At 48.4% G+C, this 27,282-nt stretch overlaps 1 pseudogene; it reads left to right on the top strand.

Moving 5' to 3' along the window:
- Positions 1–5,502: 5,502 nt before the first annotated feature.
- Positions 5,503–24,805, top strand: LOC147662126 (small ribosomal subunit protein uS5 pseudogene; annotated as a pseudogene).
- Positions 24,806–27,282: the final 2,477 nt, after the last annotated feature.

Genomic DNA, 27,282 nt, shown 5'->3' with positions numbered 1-27,282 from the left:
GTCGTTGGTCATTTCTAGGTGTTCTGCCAATTTCTGCAAATTTCTGCTTGAGGTCTGTGGTGGTTTGGGCAGATCCCCCCCTCCCTTAAATCCCATTCTAGATTACCAATTTCACGTTCTAGTGTATCTAGTCTTCCTCGGATGGAACGTAACACACCTGCATGAGTGGATATTATCACTCCTCTGATGAACACCTTTAATGTTTCCCACACCGTGGTATATGAGGTCACAGACTCAATATTTTCGGAGACAAAGTTCTCTATAGCTGTGGCTAACCCTTCTTTGAAACAGTGTCTAACAGCGAATACAGTGGGAAATCGCCATGTAAACGCCAGGATACGTGGTGCTTCGTACCTCAAGGGAGGTTGAACAGGAGAATGGTCGGAGTACGTTCACGGCAGATGCGTACATGGCACTACTCTGGAACTAAGTCCCCCAGACAAAAGTCATTTTGAGTGTGAGTGTCATGCACAGAGGAGTAATGGGGTCTAACCTTTCACATAGGGGGATCTATGTCTCCAGATATAATGTCTTCCTCGGTTTTGTTTTGATGCAGAATAGGCGGTGGACTGGCGAGCTATCTATCTATAAGGCCATCTGAATGCATTATTTCTTGAATGGCTGTTGCAGCCATTGCTGGACGTCATGGTAGGCCCTGAGATCTGTCTATGCAATTAAACTCACCCCCCCCCCCCACACCAGTGGAATCCCTTTCCACTGTACCAATTTGGTCGCTAAGGAAGTATAAACATGTGGATTGTCATAGTTTGGGCCGTAGATACCTACTAGGAGAAATTTCAAGTCCCTTTGTTTGCATATGGCTACAACAAATCTACCTTGTGGATCCTTTAGTATGCCCGTCATTTGTACCCCCACTTTTCTATCTACCCAGATCAGAACCCCTCTAGCATGTGAGGTAAAATCTGTGGATTCGTATACCCCCTGTAGTTTGCGATGCACTGCCTCACTCCGCTCCGGAGCAAGATGTGTCTCTTGTAAAATAGCAATTGCCACAGAATGCCGTTTTAGATAGGCGCACACCCTTCTGATCTTTCTGTTGTCATTGAGACCACGGACATTCCAGGTCATGAGCTGAAGGATCTGTGGGCTTACATAGCCATTCAGCTTAGATGATTTCTGCCTTGGATCAAGTCCCTTGCCAAAGATATATGCTATATGTGACCTCAGCTGCATATTTAGTACAATACATTCATTCAACTTAGTAAAACAACCATTCCCTTTCATGCCTCGAAAATCCCCAACTGTCGTGGCTATCTGATCTCCCTCCACCCTCCCCAATCTTGAATAACAAACCCGACCCAGAAACAAACAATATGAAATATTAATACACTGGGGGGCAGATGTTGCCATCTTGTCAAACTCCCACAACCACTCTGATAGTGCTCATAACAGCATTAGTCTCTTAAACAACTGTCTCTCTGAGGTAGAACAAGCTACAATCAATGCGCCTTATGTGCCCGCAATTGTCTCGGTCAGGACGCCCCTGGGCACCAACGAGACTTCTTATACATGTTCAGTCTGTACTCTGGCACTTCGATAGCTACAGCTGGTATCCACTCGACATGTATTGTAATATGCACAGTACATTCTCTATGGCTTCTCAACGTTACCATACGTCGTCTATTCTTGGATCTGCTCGGCTGGTCACTCTTCTGTGTCTCGAACTTCCCTCACATTTGAAGAGCTCTCCGATTGCGCAGAAGTGGAGCTCGGCGAACCCTGATGTCTCTGATGCTGTTCTTTCTCTTTAATGAATCGTAGGTCTACCTTAGGATCAGTGAAAAAGTGCACTTTGCCATCAATTTTGACCCTCAGCTTAGTGGGATACAGCATACCGTACTCCAAGTTAAGTTCTAGAAGTTTCTTTTTCGCCTGAAGGAAGAGTCGTCATGCCTCCTGTACCTGCATTGTGAAGTCGGGGAACAAAGTTATTTCCATACCGATGTGCACCCAGTTCTCGGGCCTTATGCAAGGCTGCGTTGCTGTCCCTATAATTTAGGAGACTTGCTATAATAGGGCAGGGAGCTGCGCCTGCCACTGGCTTAGGCGCCAGATATTGATGTGCACGTTCTACCACTAGTTTCTAAGAGAAGGTGTCTCGACCCACGAGGCTGACCAGAAGCTTCTCTATGTGTTGCCGACAATGGATGACTCTGGTACCCCCAAAATACGGATGTTATTAATTCGAGATCTCGCTTCAAGATCTTCAGCCTTCGCTTGCAGAGTATGCAGGATCTTGTCTCTCTCCATATCAGTCTCCGCATCTGCTCTGGCAACATCCTCCATGTCCAGTATGCGTTGTCCTGCCGCATCAAGTCTGCCTCCATGCTTGTCCAGTCTTTCGGACATCCTGTCAATTTGAAACAACAGTGCATCAATTTTGCTGTCGATTTTTGATAGGTTCTGCTGGATGGTGTGGAACGCTTGTTTCATATCTACATCTGATCCAGAATCAGGGTCATCTGGGATGAAGTCTTGCTCCATGGGCATGGATTCCTTCGTTCTGGGGGTTTTACGCAGGTCGAATTGCAGTTTGGGCTGTACCTTGTCCGTCTTGCCCATATTGCCAGAAATTGCAACCAGTGGGCGCGTAATGAGCGTGCATTTTTGCTGGTGGGTAGTATGTTCCAACAGGGCTTGGTGCTGCCTATCAACACGAACCTTCATGGCCCAAGGCTCCCCTCCGTTCACACTCCGACTGACTCCTTCAAGCTATTAGTGCAGGACGGTGGAAATCACTGTATCGCTCCAGGCTGATCTCCCTACAGTGGTGGCCCTCACCCAAATTGCATGTGGTGTGTCTAGTGATTGAGCTGACTCTACGTAGTAGTCCCACTAGGGTGTGGCCTCCGGACTCCACTAGGCCCAAGATGGGATCGGCATAAATGTTTGACTAGTTTTAGCGCAAAAAAAGGGGGGCAGTTCTGATCCCAGGTCTTCTGACCTACACTGTTGTGCGCTCCACTAGCGTTTGGCTGAATAGGCTGCATGCGCCCACCGGCCCCTGCGCACCATGGTGGGGAAACTGCTGCCCCGTGACGCAGAGGATCAGGGTTCCTGCTTGTGTACAGGAGCACTACAGCCCATAGCTCCGCTGTGCATCCGAGCGGGGATGTCACCGAAGCTCCCGGGTCAGCCTCTCGTCACTGCCGGCAGCACCACGACCCTCTGGCACTTCCAGGATGTAACGGCTTCACTCACCGGCACCTCTGCAGTATTTTTTGCCAGACTCCCTGTGCTACAGCACCAGAACTGCTGCTCCGCTCTCTCGAGCAACACTGAGGCTTCATGTATATTCATGTAGCTTAAGGCTTCCACACACCGCGCTGCCCAAGGTGTGTCACAGCCGCTTCAGTTTGTTTGGGGTAACTGATGTGGGCCGCGATAGGCACATCGTGCAGCGCTCAGCCTCCGCAACGTGTTCCACCCTCGGGAGCTCGTTTCTGTCAGGATATTTGAGAGGATTATGGCGAATTATCGGTGGCGATGGAGAGAGCTACCCTAGATAGCGGCCATCTAGGAGTCAGGCAAGCTCTGCCCCTGTCTTCTTACACTTATTGGTATGATTCCGAACAAGCTGCGAGGCTGACAAAGCTGCATTCCTCTTATCATTTACTGTGCTGTCATTTGAAATGTTACAACCTTCCATAAACATTCATATTAGATTTAGCATAGCAGCCCCTACTGATTTTTCCTGGCAATTTTGCTCAAACTGTCCATTAAATGTATCTACTTCAAGTTGAAACATTTATTTTCAAATGATAGCAGCTGCTTTGGCCCGGGTGACACTATCCTGACGAGCATTTCATTTACAGATACTGAATATTAATGTCCTATATTGTTTTTGCGTATTTGAAGAATATCTCTACCTTTTGGTTCAGCTGTAAGTTCTGGTGTGAAATCAAGAATCTTTTCTTTTAATCGTGCACTGTGTGTCTATTTGTCTGCATTTTCTTCGCCTAACTCTGTCATATGACTAACTACAAGTGATTTGATGTTGGATAAAGTAAATATTGCTGATACTTCAGAATTTTGAAGTGTATCTTCGAGATAGTTTACAATTGCACCTAATACCATGCCATAGATTAATGTCATTTGTTGTCTTCGCTTTTTTCTTTGTTCTGTATTTGCTGAAGCTGGTTATAAAAACGAACAAGACACTTTTAGTGGTACTTTGCTTCCGTCACAACCATATCACCACTACTTAACTTGGCGAGTACTTTTGAGTCACATAATGCAACTGCAGCATCTCAAACTCAATTACTCAATTCCAGTGTACCCATATTTATAAAATATGCCCCTGACTCTTTGTCACAGAAGAAACATGTACCTTCAGTTCATCAACTATAAATTAAGCGTGTGTACAGTATGAAGTACTCTCTTAAAAAAAAAACTGTCTTGCACTAGTTTAGGTTTTTTGATAACCTTGCAAGTTTGTGTTTGTCAAATCTGTTTCTACACGCTTTATGGAATTTTTTCCACAGTTTCCCATAGTTTTAATTTAACAGTTGTTCAACTGCATCATGATTTTTTACAATTTAGTCTTGATGATTGATGGAAGTTCTTTTATTTAGTCAAAAGCTAGCAGGAGGTCGTCAAGCAAACATTTGCACCCAATCCCTTTATCAAAATATTTACTATTGGCTGGACACATTAAAACTTCTGGTAAATCTTTTTGACACAATACACACTGATTCCAATCTCAGTTCGAACATTTTGTGTACTAGATATAAACTCTTTATTAATATTTGCAAATTCACATCTTTTGGTAGCCTTTTTTATTTATTGACAGCAGATAATCTTTTCACGATTTCAGAAACCTGCAACAACAACAAAATGTGTTAGTTTATAAGGGCATTAAAACTTACTTTTTTATTTACATCATAGGATATTTGCTTACTGGAATAAAAATGTCTCATACTTCATCAGAGTTCAACTAAAATGCAGAATTTGTACCACTTTTGGCGTTCTCGACCAGAAAAATATGTGAAATGAGGGGATGGATGCCTTACAGTAGATTCATAATCACCATAAAAATAATAGTGGCAGCCATTTTCTTTTATGATGTTATATGGGCAAAGCAGCCATGCAATTTTAGGGGTCTACATCATCACTCATTTTTTACCTTATTTTTAAGCCCTGTGCAAAGTTTTATGTTGGTATCACATTTTGCATGATTCTAAGCTACCTCAGTACATGGGTTGAATGACCAGAATTGTTCAATCCAATTTTTAAATCAGCGCTGCTTCACATAGTAAAATAAACCCCTCTTTCATTATACCATAAACTTACGAGGGGTGGCTCAGAGACCCATTATCTGGCCACAAGCACGCTGACTCTGATATTCTTATATTTTCGCTCCATAATGCTGGATGTTTCTATCACACTCTGGTGCTTGAAAGCCTCACTTTTCAATTCCTGCCTGCGCCGTGATGTCCTGCTCTCATACAGCAGCCTTCTCCCAAACAGGGCTATCTTGGCATGCCCAACCTGAATCATGTGGACTGCCCGACTAGATTTATAGCAGAGACTCCCAACGTGCAAGCAGTACAGGTAATTAACCTATGCTATATAAAGGGGAATGAAAAGACTTTTATTGCTTACTTAGGCCCTGATTACAATATCAGGCTGTTGGACCGCCGACTGCTATTGCGGCGGTCAGGAGACCGACTGACAAGCAGTCAGCAGTCCGACTGCCCAATTATGATAGGAGAAATGTGCTGGTGGTCGGAAAGTGCTCTGTAACACTGCAGTTTGTGCTGTGGCCTAGGAAAAGAGCTATGGCACAAGCCACAGTGTTAAAGAGCACTTTGTGCACATTCATGCACTGTGTGCCATGCACCATATGGTGTGTGGCACACGGTGCATGGATGTGCCCAGGGCACAAGTCCTAAATAAAGAAGTGGGGGGACGCTCACAGACAGGAAGTGATGTCACGACCGGAAGTAACGTCACGAAAGGAAAAACCTAGAAGTGGGGGGACGCATGTAATAGTCAAGTCAAGTCAAGTCAGAGAATTTGTATAGCGCACTACATACCCAGAGGGTTTCAAGGCGCTTAGGAAGGGGGGAGGATTACTTGTCAAATATCCAAGTTTTAAGTTGCTTTCCGAATGCTAGGTGGTTCTGGGTAAGGCGAAGGTAAGCGGGGAGTGAGTTCCATGTTCTAGCAGCCAGGTATGAAAAGGATCTGCCTCCCATGGTGGTCTTGTTGATGCGAGGTACAGTGGCGAGAGCTTGGCTGGAAGAACGTAGTTGGCGGGAGGGGGTGTAGAAGGACAGTCGTGAGTTGAGGCATTCTGGACCGATGTCGTAGAGTGATTTGTGTGCGTGGGTAAGCAGTCTGAAAGTGATCCTCTTATTAACGGGTAACCAGTGGAGGTCTTTAAGGTGACCAGAGATGTGTTCGTTGCGTGGGATGTCTAATATGAGTCTGGCTGAGGCGTTTTGGATTCGTTGGAGTTTCTTCTGGAGTTTTGCGGTAGTACCTGCGTAGAGGGTGTTTCCATAGTCCAGACGGCTCGTGACCAGAGCGTGGGTGACTGTTTTCCTTGTGTCGGAGGGGATCCAGCGAAATGTTTTTTTGAGCATGCGAAGAATGTTGAAGCAGGAAGAGGATACGGCGCTGACTTGTCTGTTCATTGAAAGTGAAGAGTCCAGGATGACGCCTAGGTTCCGTGCGTGGTCTGTCGGGATGGGTGCTTTTCCGAGGGCTTCCGGCCACCAGGAGTCGTCCCATGCAGATGGGGATGTACCTAGGATGAGGACTTCTGTTTTGTCTGAGTTCAGTTTCAGGCGGCTTAGTTTCATCCATTCGGCAACTTCTTTCATTCCTTCGTGTAGGTTAGTTTTGGCGGTGCTGGGGTCATTGGTGAGAGAAAGGATCAGTTGCGTGTCATCCGCGTAGGAGATGATGTTGAGGTTGTGTTGGCGTGCGATGGCCGCAAGGGGGCTCATGTATACGTTGAAGAGGGTGGGGCTGAGTGAGGATCCTTGTGGTACGCCGCAGATGACTTCAGAGGCCTCTGACGTGAATGGTGGAAGACGGACTCTCTGGGTTCTTCCGGTGAGGAACGAGGTGATCCATTCAAGTGCTTTTCCTTGGATTCCGATGTTATTGAGGCGTTGTAAAAGTGTTTTGTGGCATACTGTGTCGAATGCTGCAGAGAGGTCAAGGAGGATGAGAGCGACAATGTCACCATTGTCCAGTAGAGTTCGAATGTCGTCTGTAGCTGCGATGAGGGCGGTCTCAGTGCTGTGTTTAGCTCGGAATCCGGATTGTGAGGGGTCGAGGGATTTGTTGGCTTCGAGGAAGGCGGCGAGCTGGTTGTTGACAGCTTTCTCGATGACTTTGGCCGGGAATGGAAGAAGTGAGATGGGGCGGTAATTTTTGAGTTCGGTGGGGTCCGCTGTGGGTTTTTTCAGAAGGGCGGTGAGTTCAGCGTGTTTCCAGTCTTCCGGGAAGGTGGCGGAGTTGAAGGAGCAGTTGATGACGTCTCGGAGGTGCGGTGCTATGACGGAGTCTGCTTTGTTGAAGATGTGGTGAGGACATGGGTCTGTGGGAGATCCTGAGTGGATGGAGTTCATCAGGCGGATGGTGTCCTCAGTGGAGATTGGGTTCCAGTCGTTAAGGGTGTTCGCGGGGGGAGGATGATCAGCAATTGGTAGGGTGGGTTGGTTTCCGGGTTGGTTGTCAAAGCTGTTATGGATGTCTGCAATCTTGTTGTGGAAAAATGAGGCTAGGGAGTCGCAGAGGGTTTGAGAGGGGGTGATGTCGTTGGAGTTGGCCGAGGGATTGGAAAATTCCTTGATGATGTTGAAAAGTTCCTTGCTGTTGTGAGCGTTGTTGTCAAGTCGATCCTTGAATGCTGTTTTCTTGGCTGTTCGGATTAGTTGGTGGTGAATGCGGGTGGCGTTTTTGAAGGCATCCTTGGTGCTGGTGGTTGGGTCTTTTTTCCATGTCTTTTCAAGGGTGCGGCAGAGTTTCTTGGACTTCTTAAGATCATCGTTGAACCATGAGGCCTTCTTGCTGCCAGGTTTGTTTTGACGTTTTTTCAGTGGCGCTAGGGTGTCAGCGGTTTTGGATAGCCAAATGGTGAGGTTGGCGGCGGCTTCGTTAGTGTTGGAGGAGAGGGCTGGGGTGTTTTGAAGGAGCGAAGCGGAGATTTGGTCCGTGGTGATTTTGTTCCAGTTTCTTTGCAGGGTAGGTTGGAGGTGGATGCTGGGTTTTGGTTTGTTGTAGGTGAAGTGAACGCAGCTGTGGTCAGTCCAGAGGAGGTCTGTGGTGTGGCTGAAGGAGACGTGGTTGCTGGAAGTGAAGATGGAGTCGAGTGTGTGACCTGCGATGTGGGTGGAGGTGGTGACAAGTTGTTTAAGTCCGAGGTTGGCGAGGTTGTCCAAAAGGGTGGCGGTGTTGCGGTCGTTGTTCTTTTCAAGGTGAAAGTTGAGGTCTCCCAGAAGGATGTAGTCTTTGGAGGGGAGCGCGTGTGGGCTGATGAAGTCCGTGATGTCTTCACTGAATTTTGCGCGAGGTCCTGGTGGCCTGTAGAGGAGAGTGCCTCGGAGTGTGGTTTTGGGGTCGATGTGGATCTGGAAGTGAAGGTGTTCGGAGTTGGCGAGGTTGGCGTCCGAGCTGGTTGATAAGCGGATTGATTTCTTATGGACGATAGCGATTCCTCCTCCTGTGTGGCTGGTACGGTCTTTTCGAGTGATCTTATAGTCTTCAGGGATGGCAATGGTGATGTCTGGGGCGGAGGAAGCGTTCATCCATGTTTCTGTAAGGAAGGCGACGTCTGGAGAGATGGTGTCTAGTAGGTTCCATAGGTCAATGGCGTGCCTGTGGACCGATCGGGTGTTGAGAAGGATGCATTGTAGGTGGTTGGGGTCGGGAGTCTGTGGTGTGGTCGTAGTGGTGATGTTGTCTGTGCCGCAGAATTTGCAGGAGTAGCAGGAGAAAGGTCCATGGGTTTGTCCAGGGGCGGCTTGGACGCAGGTAGGGGCGCGACCGGAGTTAAGGGCTAGGAGGGATGCGGCATCGTAGGTAATGCGGGGGGGCTGGGCGGCGCGAGGGGCAGGGGGTCTGGCGCTGGGCGCGGTCCAGGCGCGGACGGGCGTAGACGGGCTCACCTTTGGCGCACCTTCGGCGTGGCCGTAGCGCGTGGACGCTGCGCGTGGGGGCATGTGCTTTAAAAGGATAGTGGAGGGGGCGGAGCGTGGGAGGGGCAGCAGGGAGGCGGGATCTGGGAGGGCTCACACAAGTAAACACTCCACAAAATGGTAGCCCGGAATCTGAATCGAAACTCAGGCGAGTCCGGAGTGCGAGTCAGGGTACAGTACAGCAGAAGTCGGAAAGACTATTCAGGCAAGATAACTTCCCCACAGTGTAGAAAGAATGCGCAAATATAAATTACCTCAGGTGACTGATACCAGGCGCTGAATGCGTTCTACAGGGCAAGCAGGCAGCAGGCAAATGAAATAATGCAGGCGGCAGGTAAATACAATAATGCACAACAGTAAAAAAAAGCACAACGATACCAATAGCAGGCGCTGGGTGTGTTTCAAGTGCGCTCAGTTAGGGCAAGCAGGCAGCAAAGAGCAAAGCGTCTGATGGGAGGCAGAGAGCAGGGGGAGCGATCGTTATGGACGGAGTCCAGACGGCCACAGATTGCAGGAGGACAGGGCGCGATAGTTGCACTCGTGGGTGGGAGGGGCAGCAGGGAGGCGGGATCTGGGAGGGCTCACACAAGTAAACACTCCACAAAATGGTAGCCCGGAATCTGAATCGAAACTCAGGCGAGTCCGGAGTGCGAGTCAGGGTACAGTACAGCAGAAGTCGGAAAGACTATTCAGGCAAGATAACTTCCCCACAGTGTAGAAAGAATGCGCAAATATAAATTACCTCAGGTGACTGATACCAGGCGCTGAATGCGTTCTACAGGGCAAGCAGGCAGCAGGCAAATGAAATAATGCAGGCGGCAGGTAAATACAATAATGCACAACAGTAAAAAAAGCACAACGATACCAATAGCAGGCGCTGCGTGTGTTTCAAGTGCGCTCAGTTAGGGCAAGCAGGCAGCAAAGAGCAAAGCGTCTGATGGGAGGCAGAGAGCAGGGGGAGCGATCGTTATGGACGGAGTCCAGACGGCCACAGATTGCAGGAGGACAGGGCGCGATAGTTGCACTCGTGGGTGGGAGGGGCAGCAGGGAGGCGGGATCTGGGAGGGCTCACACAAGTAAACACTCCACAAAATGGTAGCCCGGAATCTGAATCGAAACTCAGGCGAGTCCGGAGTGCGAGTCAGGGTACAGTACAGCAGAAGTCGGAAAGACTATTCAGGCAAGATAACTTCCCCACAGTGTAGAAAGAATGCGCAAATATAAATTACCTCAGGTGACTGATACCAGGCGCTGAATGCGTTCTACAGGGCAAGCAGGCAGCAGGCAAATGAAATAATGCAGGCGGCAGGTAAATACAATAATGCACAACAGTAAAAAAAAGCACAACGATACCAATAGCAGGCGCTGCGTGTGTTTCAAGTGCGCTCAGTTAGGGCAAGCAGGCAGCAAAGAGCAAAGCGTCTGATGGGAGGCAGAGAGCAGGGGGAGCGATCGTTATGGACGGAGTCCAGACGGCCACAGATTGCAGGAGGACAGGGCGCGATAGTTGCACTCGTGGGTGGGAGGGGCAGCAGGGAGGCGGGATCTGGGAGGGCTCACACAAGTAAACACTCCACAAAATGGTAGCCCGGAATCTGAATCGAAACTCAGGCGAGTCCGGAGTGCGAGTCAGGGTACAGTACAGCAGAAGTCGGAAAGACTATTCAGGCAAGATAACTTCCCCACAGTGTAGAAAGAATGCGCAAATATAAATTACCTCAGGTGACTGATACCAGGCGCTGAATGCGTTCTACAGGGCAAGCAGGCAGCAGGCAAATGAAATAATGCAGGCGGCAGGTAAATACAATAATGCACAACAGTAAAAAAAGCACAACGATACCAATAGCAGGCGCTGCGTGTGTTTCAAGTGCGCTCAGTTAGGGCAAGCAGGCAGCAAAGAGCAAAGCGTCTGATGGGAATCAGAGAGCAGGGGGAGCGATCGTTATGGACGGAGTCCAGACGGCCACAGATTGCAGGAGGACAGGGCGCGATAGTTGCACTCGTGGGTGGGAGGGGCAGCAGGGAGGCGGGATCTGGGAGGGCTCACACAAGTAAACACTCCACAAAATGGTAGCCCGGAATCTGAATCGAAATTCAGGCGAGTCCGGAGTGCGAGTCAGGGTACAGTACAGCAGAAGTCGGAAAGACTATTCAGGCAAGATAACTTCCCCACAGTGTAGAAAGAATGCGCAAATATAAATTACCTCAGGTGACTGATACCAGGCGCTGAATGCGTTCTACAGGGCAAGCAGGCAGCAGGCAAATGAAATAATGCAGGCGGCAGGTAAATACAATAATGCACAGCAGTAAAAAAAGCACAACGATACCAATAGCAGGCGCTGCGTGTGTTTCAAGTGCGCTCAGTTAGGGCAAGCAGGCAGCAAAGAGCAAAGCGTCTGATGGGAGGCAGAGAGCAGGGGGAGCGATCGTTATGGACGGAGTCCAGACGGCCACAGATTGCAGGAGGACAGGGCGCGATAGTTGCACTCGTGGGTGGGAGGGGCAGCAGGGAGGCGGGATCTGGGAGGGCTCACACAAGTAAACACTCCACAAAATGGTAGCCCGGAATCTGAATCGAAACTCAGGCGAGTCCGGAGTGCGAGTCAGGGTACAGTACAGCAGAAGTCGGAAAGACTATTCAGGCAAGATAACTTCCCCACAGTGTAGAAAGAATGCGCAAATATAAATTACCTCAGGTGACTGATACCAGGCGCTGAATGCGTTCTACAGGGCAAGCAGGCAGCAGGCAAATGAAATAATGCAGGCGGCAGGTAAATACAATAATGCACAACAGTAAAAAAAGCACAACGATACCAATAGCAGGCGCTGCGTGTGTTTCAAGTGCGCTCAGTTAGGGCAAGCAGGCAGCAAAGAGCAAAGCGTCTGATGGGAGGCAGAGAGCAGGGGGAGCGATCGTTATGGACGGAGTCCAGACGGCCACAGATTGCAGGAGGACAGGGCGCGATAGTTGCACTCGTGGGTGGGAGGGGCAGCAGGGAGGCGGGATCTGGGAGGGCTCACACAAGTAAACACTCCACAAAATGGTAGCCCGGAATCTGAATCGAAACTCAGGCGAGTCCGGAGTGCGAGTCAGGGTACAGTACAGCAGAAGTCGGAAAGACTATTCAGGCAAGATAACTTCCCCACAGTGTAGAAAGAATGCGCAAATATAAATTACCTCAGGTGACTGATACCAGGCGCTGAATGCGTTCTACAGGGCAAGCAGGCAGCAGGCAAATGAAATAATGCAGGCGGCAGGTAAATACAATAATGCACAACAGTAAAAAAAGCACAACGATACCAATAGCAGGCGCTGCGTGTGTTTCAAGTGCGCTCAGTTAGGGCAAGCAGGCAGCAAAGAGCAAAGCGTCTGATGGGAGGCAGAGAGCAGGGGGAGCGATCGTTATGGACGGAGTCCAGACGGCCACAGATTGCAGGAGGACAGGGCGCGATAGTTGCACTCGTGGGTGGGAGGGGCAGCAGGGAGGCGGGATCTGGGAGGGCTCACACAAGTAAACACTCCACAAAATGGTAGCCCGGAATCTGAATCGAAACTCAGGCGAGTCCGGAGTGCGAGTCAGGGTACAGTACAGCAGAAGTCGGAAAGACTATTCAGGCAAGATAACTTCCCCACAGTGTAGAAAGAATGCGCAAATATAAATTACCTCAGGTGACTGATACCAGGCGCTGAATGCGTTCTACAGGGCAAGCAGGCAGCAGGCAAATGAAATAATGCAGGCGGCAGGTAAATACAATAATGCACAACAGTAAAAAAAGCACAACGATACCAATAGCAGGCGCTGCGTGTGTTTCAAGTGCGCTCAGTTAGGGCAAGCAGGCAGCAAAGAGCAAAGCGTCTGATGGGAGGCAGAGAGCAGGGGGAGCGATCGTTATGGACGGAGCGCTCACATACTCCATTAACGCAGCAGCGACGATAAGAGCAGAGTTATTAGGACAAGGGGCTGGAGTGCTTGTCTAGCAGTCCTGGCTCCTTCCTATTCATTGTATTAAACAGCGCGTCTAACGGAGGCAAGAGCAGGGCTCGAGTCGGGAATAATGCTATAATTTAAAGCCCAGCTTTTGCGCAGGGGGGACGGCGTCCACCCGGTAAGACCTTTTAAAATAAGTGGGTGGACGCCGTCCACCCGCGTGGTACCCCGACTCGAGCCCTGGATGTGCCTGGGGGCACCACACGTGCCCCAGGGCCACTTTGCAGTGGCTCATGAGGGATGGTGCCACCCAAGTCTCTTTCGAACAGCCTTTTCATGACTGTGGGACTGCCATGAAAAGGCTGTCGGAAGGGACATCATAATCCAGACAGCGGGGCCTTCCTCGGCACCACCGTCATTAGGGATTGCGATTCTGACCGCTCCCCCCTCAGAATCAGTAGATCCTGTCGGAGGCGACGGTCTCTCCCCTGTCTAACAAGGGTCCGCTCGCCTGCACCATAACGCGGCGGTCGAACCGAAGGCCTGGTCCCGGGCCACCACCGACAGCCTGTCAGTGGTGGTCCTACCCTACATTGTAATTAGGCCCTTTTTAGAAAGTAAAAAATGCACAGTTTAATGGGTGAGGGTTCCAAATGAAAATGTGGTTAAAACTAACAGAAATTCATAATTGCCACTAAATCATATTTTAAGGCACACAGTTAATGACAAAGCCTTTTCGAGCTCTCCCTGTGTGAGCACCAGGGCTGCGAGCTATTCTGAGACCAGATTCCTTCATTGCTGTATTTTAAATGTGATTGCACTCGTTTTATATTTCATTTTAAATTGTGCTGAAAAATCTTCTGGGGGCATTTTAATTCTACTAGATTAACTGGGAATTAGTTAGAGGCACTCTAACACCCCTCTCCACGCTATCTCACCTTTCTTTCGCCTGCCTTGCTGCTTCATTGATTGCAGGCGCCGGCGGGCGCCATCTTGGGTGTGGGCTGGGGCTGCGCTCTAGTCGCGCTGGCCTCCCGCCCTCCCAGACTACTTAGCTGTCCGTTTTCAGTCGTTCGCTGCCTTTTCGAGCTCTCCCTGTGTGAGCACCAGGGCTGCGAGCTATTCTGAGACCAGATTCCTTCATTGCTGTATTTTAAATGTGATTGCACTCGTTTTATATTTCATTTTAAATTGTGCTGAAAAATCTTCTGGGGGCATTTTAATTCTACTAGATTAACTGGGAATTAGTTAGAGGCACTCTAACACCCCTCTCCACGCTATCTCACCTTTCTTTCGCCTGCCTTGCTGCTTCATTGATTGCAGGCGCCGGCGGGCGCCATCTTGGGTGTGGGCTGGGGCTGCGCTCTAGTCGCGCTGGCCTCCCGCCCTCCCAGACTACTTAGCTGTCCGTTTTCAGTCGTTCGCTGCCTTTTCGAGCTCTCCCTGTGTGAGCACCAGGGCTGCGAGCTATTCTGAGACCAGATTCCTTCATTGCTGTATTTTAAATGTGATTGCACTCGTTTTATATTTCATTTTAAATTGTGCTGAAAAATCTTCTGGGGGCATTTTAATTCTACTAGATTAACTGGGAATTAGTTAGAGGCACTCTAACACCCCTCTCCACGCTATCTCACCTTTCTTTCGCCTGCCTTGCTGCTTCATTGATTGCAGGCGCCGGCGGGCGCCATCTTGGGTGTGGGCTGGAGCTGCGCTCTAGTCACGCTGGCCTCCCGCCCTCCCAGACTACTTAGCTGGCCGTTTTCAGTCGTTCGCTGCCTTTTCGAGCTCTCCCTGTGTGAGCACCAGGGCTGCGAGCTATTCTGAGACCAGATTCCTTCATTGCTGTATTTTAAATGTGATTGCACTCGTTTTATATTTCATTTTAAATTGTGCTGAAAAATCTTCTGGGGGCATTTTAATTCTACTAGATTAACTGGGAATTAGTTAGAGGCACTCTAACACCCCTCTCCACGCTATCTCATCTTTCTTTCGCCTGCCTTGCTGCTTCATTGATTGCAGGCGCCGGCGGGCGCCATCTTGGGTGTGGGCTGGGGCTGCGCTCTAGTCGCGCTGGCCTCCCACCCTCCTCACAGCCAATAAATGAGCACTAACAACAGACGGCGCAGCGGGCTGGCGCAGCGGGCGCGCGCCGAAGCCGCGCCAAAGCCAAGCCCGTCTGCGCCCGTCCGCGGCCGGACACGGCCTAGGGCCATAACCCCTGGTCCCCGACTGCTGTACTCATCTCTGCACCTAAGAGAGCTGAATCCTGGTAACACCCATCAGGATTGTACCCCCTACTCTCTTACTGTTGGGAGGGACACTAGCCCCCCCCCTTGTCCAGGCTGTGGCTACCAACTTCCTCATTCCCACCCTCTAACCCATCTAGATCCTAATTATGTCTCGCCCTACGCTGCAGACAATGCTCCCCCGCATGGCTGTCGAGCTGCGCTTATCAACACGCGCTCACTCCCTTGCCACAGTTTTTACATCAAGGAGTTCATCATCGCTCATAATCTAGATCTACTGTTCGCTACTGAGACATGGGCAGATGCCGGCTCAGGTCCGGATTTTTGCGACGCTATCCCAGATGGTTATAGCGTTGCTAGACATGATAGGCCCATTGGAAGAGGTGGTGGTCTCGCTATTATCTACAAAGATAAATACCGGACAACACTCGACCCTATAAATTCTGTTAATTGTGAGTCAGCTGCCTTTGCGATTAACATTAACTCCAAGCAAGCCCTAAAGGGTATAATATTATACAGACCCCCAGGTCCTCGTAGCGCCTTTCTCTCCACTCTTTCCGACCTAAATGACAATGTTGTCGGCTCAGAAAACTACACGATACTTGGAGATTTTAATTTCCATCTGGAAGAGAAGGATAATTTTGATACTATTCAACTAACGACTGACCTCTCCAATTTAGGACTTCACCAATTAGTTAAGGGCATAACACATCAAGCTGGACACACCCTTGATGGTCTGTTCACCAATGATCCTGACATCTCGGTACTGGACATTATTCCCATCACGTGGTCAGACCACAGGGCTATTATATTTCAACAAAACATACGACCCTCACATCCTTCATTTCCGAGACCCCGAACTAGGGTGGGAACGCGGGCTTGGAAAAACGCGGACATTCCTCAGATGCTAGATTCCCTTGCCTCCTCCCTTCCTCAAGGAGGAAATTCTTCAGCATTATCAGCTACAGATTTCCAAGATTGGATCCGAAGTGCCGCCGATCTAGTGGCCCCGGAGAAACTCTCGAGACCTAACAGAGAATCGCCTTCGGCTGCCTGGTATAATGAAGATTTAAGACTTCATCGCCAACATTGTAGAAATCTAGAGAGGCGCTGGAGAAAATCTTACTGCCCCATAGCCAGACAAATTTATAAAGATGCCCTTACGATTTACAAAAAGGCAATAGTGGCCCGAAAAACTGTCTTTTTCTCGGCACAAATGGAAACCGCTGCCAACTCTGCCAGAGAGCTGTTCTCCGTTGTTACGACCCTGTCCACCCCCCCCCCTCTGGCCCTGGGGTAGAGCCCTCACAGACCTTTTGTAACGATTTATCCACCTTCTTCACCACAAAGGTGGCAGATATATATGCTTCATTTGAAGGGGATACCAAAACTGAACACAGAGGTGGTAGTGTGAAAGAGGTACTTTCTCATCATAATGACGACTCTTTTTTATGTTTCTCACCTGCCTCTCTTGATGACGTTATCACTCTCATCTCATCTACTAAATCTGGTTCCCCTTTGGACCCTTGCCCCCCTTCTGTGATGCAAAAACTCACTGAGGTGATCTCACGCCCCCTCATGCAGATCTGCAACACTGCATTTCAGACAGGCCAATTTCCAAGCATATGCAAGAAGGCTGTTATAAAACCCCTTCTGAAGAAACCCTCCCTAGACCCCACAGCCGTCGTCAGCTATAGACCCATTGCCTGTCTACCCTTCGCCGCCAAAGTATGCGAATCCAATATGAACAGACAGCTTTCAGAGTTCGTTGAGACCCACCGACTTCTCGACGAAACGCAGTTTGGCTTCAGGAAAGGGCATGGGACAGAGACCGCCCTGATTAAGGCCTCTGACGAGATCAGGGCAATCATGGATCAGGGGGGGGCGGCTGTCCTCATCCTTTTGGATTTGTCAGCGGCCTTTGACACGGTCGACCATGCCACCTTAGTCGACCGTGTCACAGCTCTGGGCATAAACGGTCCGGCCAAGGATCTCATTTCATCTTTCCTGGCAGACCGTACCCAGACTGTAAGGCTGGGAGATTTCTATTCACCCATCTCTGCACTTCCTTGTGGAGTCCCACAAGGTTCCTCGCTAAGTCCCATGTTATTTAACATTTATGTAGCGGACTTAGCGAGGGTAATAAAGGAATATGGAATACGGTTAACATCTTATGCAGATGATACCCAGCTGGTCCTGGGCATTCACAAGGACGGCTGCACAGTGGCAGCCAACTTTCAGAAAGCTATGCTTGAGGTCAGTACCTGGATGGCCTCTAATTGTCTTAGACTCAACTCGGACAAGACCGAGGTTATGACCTTTGGAAAACTCTCTCCAGAATGGTCGGCTAACTGGTGGCCGGAAAAGCTCGGCCACCCACCTGTCCCAGTGGAAAAAGCCAGAAACCTGGGAGTCATTTTTGACAGCAAGATGGTCTTCGACCTGCATACAAACAAGGTTGTGTCGTCTTCATTCTTTATCCTGAAAAAGATAAAGAAGCTGCTGCCTTATCTCCCTCCCTCAGCTGGGAAGACTTTGGTTTCTACCTTAGTCTTCTCCAAAATGGATTACGGAAGCGCTCTCCTTCTCCACACCCAGAAGCGAGTCATAACAAAGCTGCAATCCATTCAGAATGCGGCAGCCAGGATTCTCCTGAGCATTCCTCGCCGCAATTCTACCACTCTTGGCATTCGTCAACTCCACTGGCTGAGAGTTGAGAGCCGCATCAAATTCAAGGCCCTCTGTATTGCATATAAGGCAGTACACAACATAGGACCCAGGTTCCTGACGGAAGCCTTTCAGCCATATATTCCTAGACGGCAATTAAGATCGGCCAATACCAACCTCCTCACTGTGCCACGTACAAGAACCGCCACCTGGGGAGATAGACGTTTCTTGGTGGCCACCCCAAAACTCTGGAATCTTTTGCCACAGTCCATCAAATCTGCCCCTAACCTGATGAGCTTCCGCAGGCTCCTAAAAACTTGGTTATTTAACCAGTAAAAGGATCACTGACCCCAGTAGCTCCACAGCGCCGAGACACCCCAGGGTATTTGTTGCGCTATAAAAATTACGAAAAAATAAATAAATAAATAAATAAATAAATAAATAAATAAATAAATAAATAAGATATATATATATATATATATAATGTGTCACCCTTAATTCTTTGACTGGTCAACCTTTCATTGTGCTGATCCAGGCAGTGCTTGTAACATGGATACTTGACTGCTTTTTAATTCCTAAATAAATCCACACACACAGTTCCAATATAAATGACAGAACGGCTAAACTAAAACATTGCTTTCTGGAGATAACATGCACGTTTTACAGTGTGAACTCCGAGGGGTGGGGATGAGTCTCGCATGTTTTAAATTGGACCTAGAGTCCACAGCAGCTGATCACTGTTGAAATTATGTTGTAAAGAGAACTCCTGTGACCTTTATAACACAATATGTAGAAGCACCCTCTTGTATGTAGACAATGGCAACCACATTTCGTCAGCTTTGTGATTTATTTAAAGCCAGAATTTTGACATTACAAGATACAACAAAAAATCCACATTACAGTAAAAATTAGGATTTTGTTTTAGCCTTCAACACCACCTTCCAATATGGCAATGTTCATGTACAAAACAATTTGAGGACTAGTGTGGCCTGCAGAATCATGAGATGACCTCATTGGACTCTGATTAGTTAGGGATAAATGATTCCTGTCTGTAAAGGAATTGTTGCCAGGTTTAGTGTAGAAGAAGCATGTTCAAAAATAGGCTAAAAGTTGCAAGGATTTGTAACATGTGATTCTTTGAAGGCTTCTGTGGCAGCAAACCTAGCATCAAGGAGTTTAAAGAAGTGTAGATGTTGTAAAACCTTTTTCAGGAAAGTTAATCGGACTGCTCTCTGGGTTCAGCCCTTGCCCTCCTGAACAATTCTTTATGCCAAGGCTGTGTACCTGAGGCCTTCAAAGAGGCAGTGGTGATTTCCCTCCTAAAGAGGCCTGGAGTGGACCCTCGGATGCTGTCAAATTACCACCCTAATTCTTTGCTTCCGTACCTGGCCAAGGTACTAGAGGCCCATGTGGCAAAATGTCTGTCCAACCATATGGAACAAACAAATTTCCTCGACCCACACCAAGCGGGTTTTCGTCCTGCCCATTCCACAGAGTCAGTAATCATAGCTGTACTGGACTCCCTGCGGGAGAAGGCCGACAGAGGCACTCCCCAGACCCTGGTGTTGTTAGATCTATTGGCTGCCTTTGACACGGTCGACCAAGATATCCTGGTGGACTGTGTCAGGGATGCTGCCATTCAGGGCGCAGCTCTTGACTGGATCTGCTTGTTTCTGGAAAATCGTTCCCAGGCAGTCCGTCTGGGCCAGTATATGGCCCCAAGCTAAAATCCATATGTGGGGTGCCACAGGGCTCCCCGCTTTCCTCACACTTGTTCAACATCTACCTTCTCCCACTGATCAGGTCTCTAAAGGAAAGGAAAGTGGTCACTTTCAACTATGCGGATGACCTGCAACTGCTCTTTACAATTGACAACTCGCCCTAATCTGTCTCTCATTTCCAGTCCACTGTGCAGTTTATATCTCATTGGATGGATTGTAATCATCTAGAATTAAATCCAGGGAAGACTGAACTAGTCTTGAGAGGTGGGTGTCAGAATTTTTGGGGCCCACACTATTGGCCAACTGAACTTGGACCCTCTCTTACCCCATCTGCATCGGCCAAGAGCCTCGGTGTTACAATATCTAATGATCTATCCCTGAAAACTCACGTAGGCTCAGTGATCTCTTCCTGTTTTTTTCAGCTGTGTAGGATTAGGAAAATAAGCAGGTTACTTAACCAAGCAGCTCTGACACAGGTTGTGATAGCCATGGCTCTTTCCCACCTGGATTACTCTAATGCTATTTACCTGGGCCTAACACTTGGGCTTACAAAGCAGTTGCAGATGGTCCAGAACCAAGCAGCCAGATTGATTTATCATCAACCTAAGTGGCATCATGCCTCTCCCCTTCTTAGGAAGCTACATTGGCTTCCCATTCCCCAATGTTGCGCCTTTAAGGTTGGTTGTCTTGTATTTAAGTCCCTGCAAGGCAAGGGCCCTGGATTCATAGACAGCCTTATCACACGGTACTCCCCCTCATGTAATCTTCGCTCGGCTCACCTTCAACTTCTGGCAGTGCCTACCTTCACGCTGCCTACCTTCACGCTGAAACGACAAGGGGGAAGTAGGTTTGCAACGCTAGCACCCAGACTGTGGAATTCCATCCCTTGGAAATCAGGTCTAGTTTCGAGTTACTGAAATTTAGAAAATCTCTCAAAACCTGGCTGTACACCCAGGCCTATGAATAACTGTTACAGATTCAGCACTAGCACCTCCTCGATCAAGCGCCATGAAGCCAATCGGTGAACGAACGCTTTATAAAACATTTTTAACATAATATAACATAACATGAATGCATGAGACCAGTTGTCGAAAACCAGATCGCCCAGGATTTTGCGGCCTGGGATGGCAAATTTTGCGGCCTGGGATGGCAAATTTTGCGATCCCGAACTCCAAAATGTGCAGTATTTTGCTGCAGATAGAGCATGTGCCTGTCACAAAAATGCTGCTCCACCATTGCTGGAGACTCTAAGTCACTTTCTGTGACCTGGCAGAGTGTCCAGCAGCAATGCACCTCGGACCAAGAGGGTGTCTGCTGCCAGAGAGTGCATGTCTAAATTTGAAAACGGTGCTCTCTGGCAGCCATTATTTCTAAAATGGGTACCCAGGGCAGCAGGGGGCAAATGGAGCCTCAGGGATCCTGGTGACTCACGAGAATGGGAGCGCAATGAGAGTGAGGAGAGGGGGACCATGAGTGGCCTGGGGTTGTTTGGTACAGGTATTTATCACTGTGGGTGACATTTTAGAGGGACAAAGGCTACCGATTTTGGAACTGGGGAACCGGGTTTTAGTCCAGGAGTCTGCGCAAATTAGGAAACCTCACCGGCTCGGAAAAACAAATTTTTTAAATGTAAATGGAGCTCATGTAAATTTACATGAGAGTGACAAAAACAACAAACCATGGTTTTGGGTCAGCAGGTCCCAGGAAACAAAGGAGGAGGGCCTGTCATTACAGGAGGAGGGACCTGTGCATTTTAAAGGCAGTCGACAGAGGTACTTAACACCTCTGCCACCTGCTAACTTGTTGCTCACTCTCATTTTATTGGCTCAGCACAGAGCAGAACCAATGAAAGTAGGACCCACCTCAAATTATTTACAGTGCCAATTTTTTATAAAAATTGCGGGATTTTTACAAAAGTGCTGCTTTCGTGATTTTCGGGCCAATTGCAAAATCACAATATCCTGTGCGGGGTGGGGGGTCTGAACAACACATGATGACACACGACATAACATTCTTTAACTGAAGCTTGGCCGCACAAAGACGTGTTTGATAACTATTTGTTGTGTAACTCAAAAACAGTTGTCACAGACTATATAATGACTTCCATAAGATATCCCATAGGTCTATATATGTCTTCGCTGTCTTGCTACCCCTGGCCCTTTATCAAACAGCCCCATGTAACCTACAGGGAAAGGTTTGAAATCTTGGACGTTTTAACTCTGTCTTCAGTGTATAGCTGAGCTCCAGTGAGCATTATTAAACACTTACTAAGTGCCAACATGAAGTGTGTGCTATTAAAATGGTTAATATGAGTGTACACATACACACACACTCTCTCTCACACACATTCTCACACACTCTCTCATTCTCACTCTCTCTCTCTCTCTCTTTTGCTCTCTCTCTCTCCCTCTCATCTACCTGAAATTTTCACAGGGCATGCATAGCAGTGCTTAATTTGAGCCGGTGGCTTACATATATGCTGAAATTGAACTTGAAAGTCTAAAAAAACCCTACTGTCCAGTTTTTCTGTTGGCCGTTTGCTGTGACATGGAGAGTGTTAGAGGTGGGCAAGCCCTTAAAAGCTCAAGTCTGGCTCCAGCCCGATGTCCGGCTCAACTATGGGTCCTCATTGACCCTCGAGCCCGACCCCTCTCTCTCAATAATGAACTGGCTCACGAAACACAAACACGGACGCGTTGTCTGTTAGCATCTCTGACCAACAAACACACTCGTATTGATTTGATCTTAGAGTTTTAACACAAATTTTTTTTTACATTCTGTGAAACCCAGAATTTATTAAAACCTTAAAAACACCAACTCGGAGGGGGAGAGAAACAGAGGGATGGGAGGGAACAGCAAAGAGCCCTTAGCTCGTTAAATGATCTTGGTGGTTGGGAGGAGGGTTGCCGAAAGTACAGAGTTGTGGGCGGGGCCAGAAGGTTGGAGGGTGGGGGGGTCAGGTCTCTGCCAGGGTAAGCATTACATACTGGGCTCCTATCACGGAAACCAAGATCACACACCTATCAACCCACACATATATGAACAGAGACTGCCTCCCAGTGTTGCGTATGGGCAACCAGCAGTATCTCTCTTTGTTCTTTTGCAATATCTGCTAGCTGAGAAAGGACCACATTGGCAGTAAAGCCTCATAGTATTGGCCACGTCACTCATTTATGCCTCCTATATTACCGGCAGCAAGGACTCATTCTGGTGCACCACTGCCTGGAATGATTCAGCTGCAGTATGAAGTCAGCAAATGAGCAGTACCGGCAGTGACGCACACTGTAAATTTACTGGCTACATTAATAAAACTGAACTCCTGTCAAACCTTAATGAAGTTCTGTCACGGGCACCTTGTTGGTGTATTCATGAAGCCCTCACCCACCAACCTAGTTGGTGGCATGCTTCATCATCGGGCCCACCCAGTGACACCTAGTATGTCCCGGGTGTGCTACGACGCCTATTGCTGAGAGTGCAGTGAGGTTGGGTGAGTTGTGATTTAAAACGGCTTGGTGGTGGTCCCAGTACCCGAGGGTAAATTAAATTTTAATAACTCGGCCGTCACCAGCGGTTAAAAGTAAGGCTACAGGACGCGTGAGGGTGGTGAGTTACTGACCCCTGCGTCCTTCAGATGGTCGACATGTTTCAGCCAGTGCCTTAGAGTATTCTGGCTTTCCTCAGGACCGTTTTTTAAAAAGGTGTGGTGTGATAAAACAGACTTAGTGTTGTGGTACAGACTATGTGATACACTCACTAAGGCGTTTTTCTATATGTGAGAGGGGGATTCCCTTCTCATGCATACGCTTTGGGTTATTAGCCAAGGCTTCCTGGAGGGAAGCGGTAAGGGGATGACCAGTCTTTCTGGTCAGTGCCTGCCTTGTACCTGTTGTCCCGCGTCGTAGCACACCCGGGACATACTAGGTGTCACTGGGTGGGCCCGATGATGAAGCATGCCACCAACTAGGTTGGTGGGTGAGGGCTTCATGAATACATCAACAAGGTGCCTGTGACAGAACTAATTTGAGTACTGTAACACTTTGGTCAACTTAAGCTAGTCCTCTTTGTTTAATCACATATAAACTCTCGGGGACTCGGACTAGCTAACTAGTCCTCTCTCTCCCTCTTGTTACAAGCAAACCTTAATGAAGCACATTGCATCAAAAACACACCTCTGAGCTGAGATTACCCCAGACTTTTATCTGCGTTCACAGCTGCTCTGTGTCCTCGCAACAGAATCTGCTGTGTGCCCAAGATCTGCATCGCGGCCGTGGAAGAGGACGGGGTCGCGGATGAGGCTGCGGGCCCGCAGGAAGGCAGATGAGAAAGAGTGGGTGCCAGTGACTAAACTAGGTCGGCTGGTCAAGGACATGAAGATCAAGTCTCTGGAGGAGATCTATCTTTTTTCTCATCCAATCAAGGAGTCCGAGATCATAGACTTTTTCCTGGGCTCTTCTCTGAAGGATGAGGTTCTGAAGATCATGCCTGTCCAGAAGCAGACCAGAGCCGGGCAGCGTACCAGGTTCAAGGCTTTTGTTGCCATCGGAGACTACAATGGCCATGTTGGGCTGGGCGTGAAGTGCTCCAAGGAGGTTGCTACTGCTATTCGTTGGGCTATCATTCTCGCCAAGTTGTCCATTGTACCTGTGCAGCGAGGTTACTGTGGTAATAAGATTGGCAAACCCCATACAGTGCCTTGTAAGATGACTGGGCGCTGTGGTTCTGTTCTTGTGCGTCTGATTCCTGCACCCCCGCGATACTGGCATTGTGTCTGCGCCGGTTCCCAAGAAGCTGCTGATGACGGCTGGTATCGATGACTGTTACACCTCAGCTAGGGGCTGCACAGCCATGCTGGGCAACTTTGCAAAGGCCACCTTTGATGCTATCTCAAAGACCTAAAGCTACTTGACCTCAGATATCTGGAAGGAGACAGTCTTTACCAAGTCTCCATACCAGGAATACACCGATCACTTGGCCAAGACCCACACCAGAGTGTCTGTGCAGAACACCCAAGCAGCAGCTGTTCCTGGCGCAACCCCCACATAACATGTTCTGCTGGAAAATAAAGTAGTTGGAACTGTTAAAAAAAAAAAGGTGGTGAACTGATGGGTCCTGAGCTGAATACCAGGATCTTGAGAACATTTATATCACATAGTGTAAGCCTCTGCATGCTACTGCTTGTGGACCCCAATCGCAATAGGTGGGGCTGCTATGGAGCTGGTCAGATAGGGCGCACGCCTTATATCCTTTGCATCACTAGTGCAAGTATGTTCGGAGAGTAACAATCTTGATGGAACGAGCAGACCTGGGTTTAAATATTGGCGCCACATGTCCTTCTACACATAGCAGTGTCCCCCAGGGCACAAGTCCTAAAAAACAAAGTGGGGGACTCACCAAGTTAGGCAGGATGGGCGTGACATCACCACATGTGACATCACAGGAACTGACATCACAGGAAGTGACATGCATGTTCAGTTGGTCTATCATGAGTACACTTGAATATATTAGGAAGATTTAACAAGTATTATGCTGATTAGTACTTAAACCTGTGGCATACTAAACTTGGCACCAACAACAAAGTAGTTAACACATTGCAATAAAGATGATAGAAACTGCAATTGTGAGCTCTAAAATGTTTTAATCTAACCAAGATAGCACCATTGTATACACCAACAATTGCAAACACTCTGATCTTTATAAGAAAAAAATGCAGTTGCGTGCTGTATTTAATATTCAGAGCAAGGCGATCTGTGTTGTCTCCTGGGCGTGCATGAGACCCGGCGTGGCCATGCTGTGTAGGAGGATGGACCATGGCAGGTGTGAGCAGGACAGAGAAATGGGGCTTTAGGCGAACACATAAGCAGGGAGCTATTTTTAAATATTGGGATTATTGTTATTGTGTAAATAATGGGGCAGCCAACACATCTGACATTCTTACAGTGTATGCATATCTCTTATATTCAAGGAGACAAGGTCAAAAGCATTTCTCTCTTTGGTACCTGTGACATGATTAGATGTGAGCCTTTGTTTCCCCTCCATTGAATCTAGGTGTGAGGCTCCTGATAGCTCCGAGCCAAGATACTCCACCAAAAAGTAGCCTAATGCCCCCTTAACTTCAGCTTCTGCTATGGGTGAAGCTGGAATCATCCCGGATTGCACGTTGCTGCTCGGAACAAAAGCAGACAGCGTGCAGGCACTGCTGAAAGTTTCCAGGTGTCAGAATATTACACATGGGTGAGTTAAGCATATTTCTGTGAATTCCAGGAAAAGTAGAAAAGGAATGTGGCACTGCGCTGAAACAGACCAGCTTTGCAGCAGGGTAGACATTGTTTAACGTCTGAAAATAGTGGGTATATGGCGTCTACCCACGTATACCCTCGACTCGAGCCCTGGGTTCACCTCATTTGAGAAACCTCAACCATGAATGGATTGGTGAATGGCTGTGTGGGTTAATGGCATCTCTGGCAAACCTTGAATTCATTGTCAGGTGACACATATTTTTTGTTAGATAAGAAAGCTGGAAAGAAAATTGCCCAGGGACTCACATTTAGATCAAGTGGTGACACTGGGAAGGTGCACGGAAGTCCCCTGGACCGTTTGAAAATGGATGGAAATGACAACTTGCTTTTGGAAATCAATCAATCAATCAATCAGAATCTTATAAAGCACGACTACTCACTGGGTGGGGGTCTGGGTCTGCGGTTCAGTCGAAGAGCTGGGTCTTGAGATCCTTCATGAATTGTGGCAGCGATGGTGATTGTCTGAGGTCCAGGTCTTTGCAGCAAAGTAGGAGAAGAATCTTCCTCCAGCCATGGTGCTGCGGATCTGTGGGACTATGGGACCAGTTGGGCCAAGCAGAGATGTCTGTTGGAAGTGTAGGAGAGGTGGTGGTTGAGGTATGCTGGTCCGGCGTTGTTGAGGACTTTGTAGGCATGTGAGAGAAACTTGAAGGTGATTCTCTTGACGACGGGTAGCTAGTGAAGGTCTCTCAGGTGGGCGGTGATGTGGTTATGGCGTGGGATGTTCAGGGTGAGTCTGTCAGAGGCGTTCTGAATGGTCTGCAGTATTTTTCTTAGTTTCTGGGTGATGCCGTCGTCGAGCCTGATGCTGACGAGCGCATGGGTGACCATTTTCCTGGACTCACAAAGGAGGCAGAGCGTGTGGAAGCAGAAGCATGAGACAGAGTTCATATGTTGATTCATTGAGAGTGAGTAGTCCAGGATAATGCCAAGGTTTTGTGTGTGGTCCGTGGAATTGGGAGGGATTACTATTGCTGCGGGCCACCAACAGTAATCCCAGGCAGAGAGAGAGGAGCCCAGGTAGAGGAAATTTGTCTTTTCTGAGTTCAGCTTAAGGCAGCTGTCCTTCGCCCAAGTGGCAACTGTCTTCTTCCCATCTTGGAAGTTGCTGTTGGCTGCTGCGAGTTCATCTGTGAGGGAGAGAATTAGCTACGTGTCTTTGGCGTAGGAGAAAATGTTGAGTTTGTGGCTTCTGATGATGGCTGCAAGCGGGGCCATGCAGATGTTGAAGAGGGTGGTCCTCAGGG

The sequence above is a fragment of the Lissotriton vulgaris genome, unplaced genomic scaffold (assembly GCF_964263255.1).
Source record: "Lissotriton vulgaris unplaced genomic scaffold, aLisVul1.2 SCAFFOLD_3514, whole genome shotgun sequence".
Taxonomy (NCBI): Eukaryota; Metazoa; Chordata; class Amphibia; order Caudata; family Salamandridae; genus Lissotriton; species Lissotriton vulgaris.
This window is presented reverse-complemented; position numbering and strand designations above follow the sequence as displayed.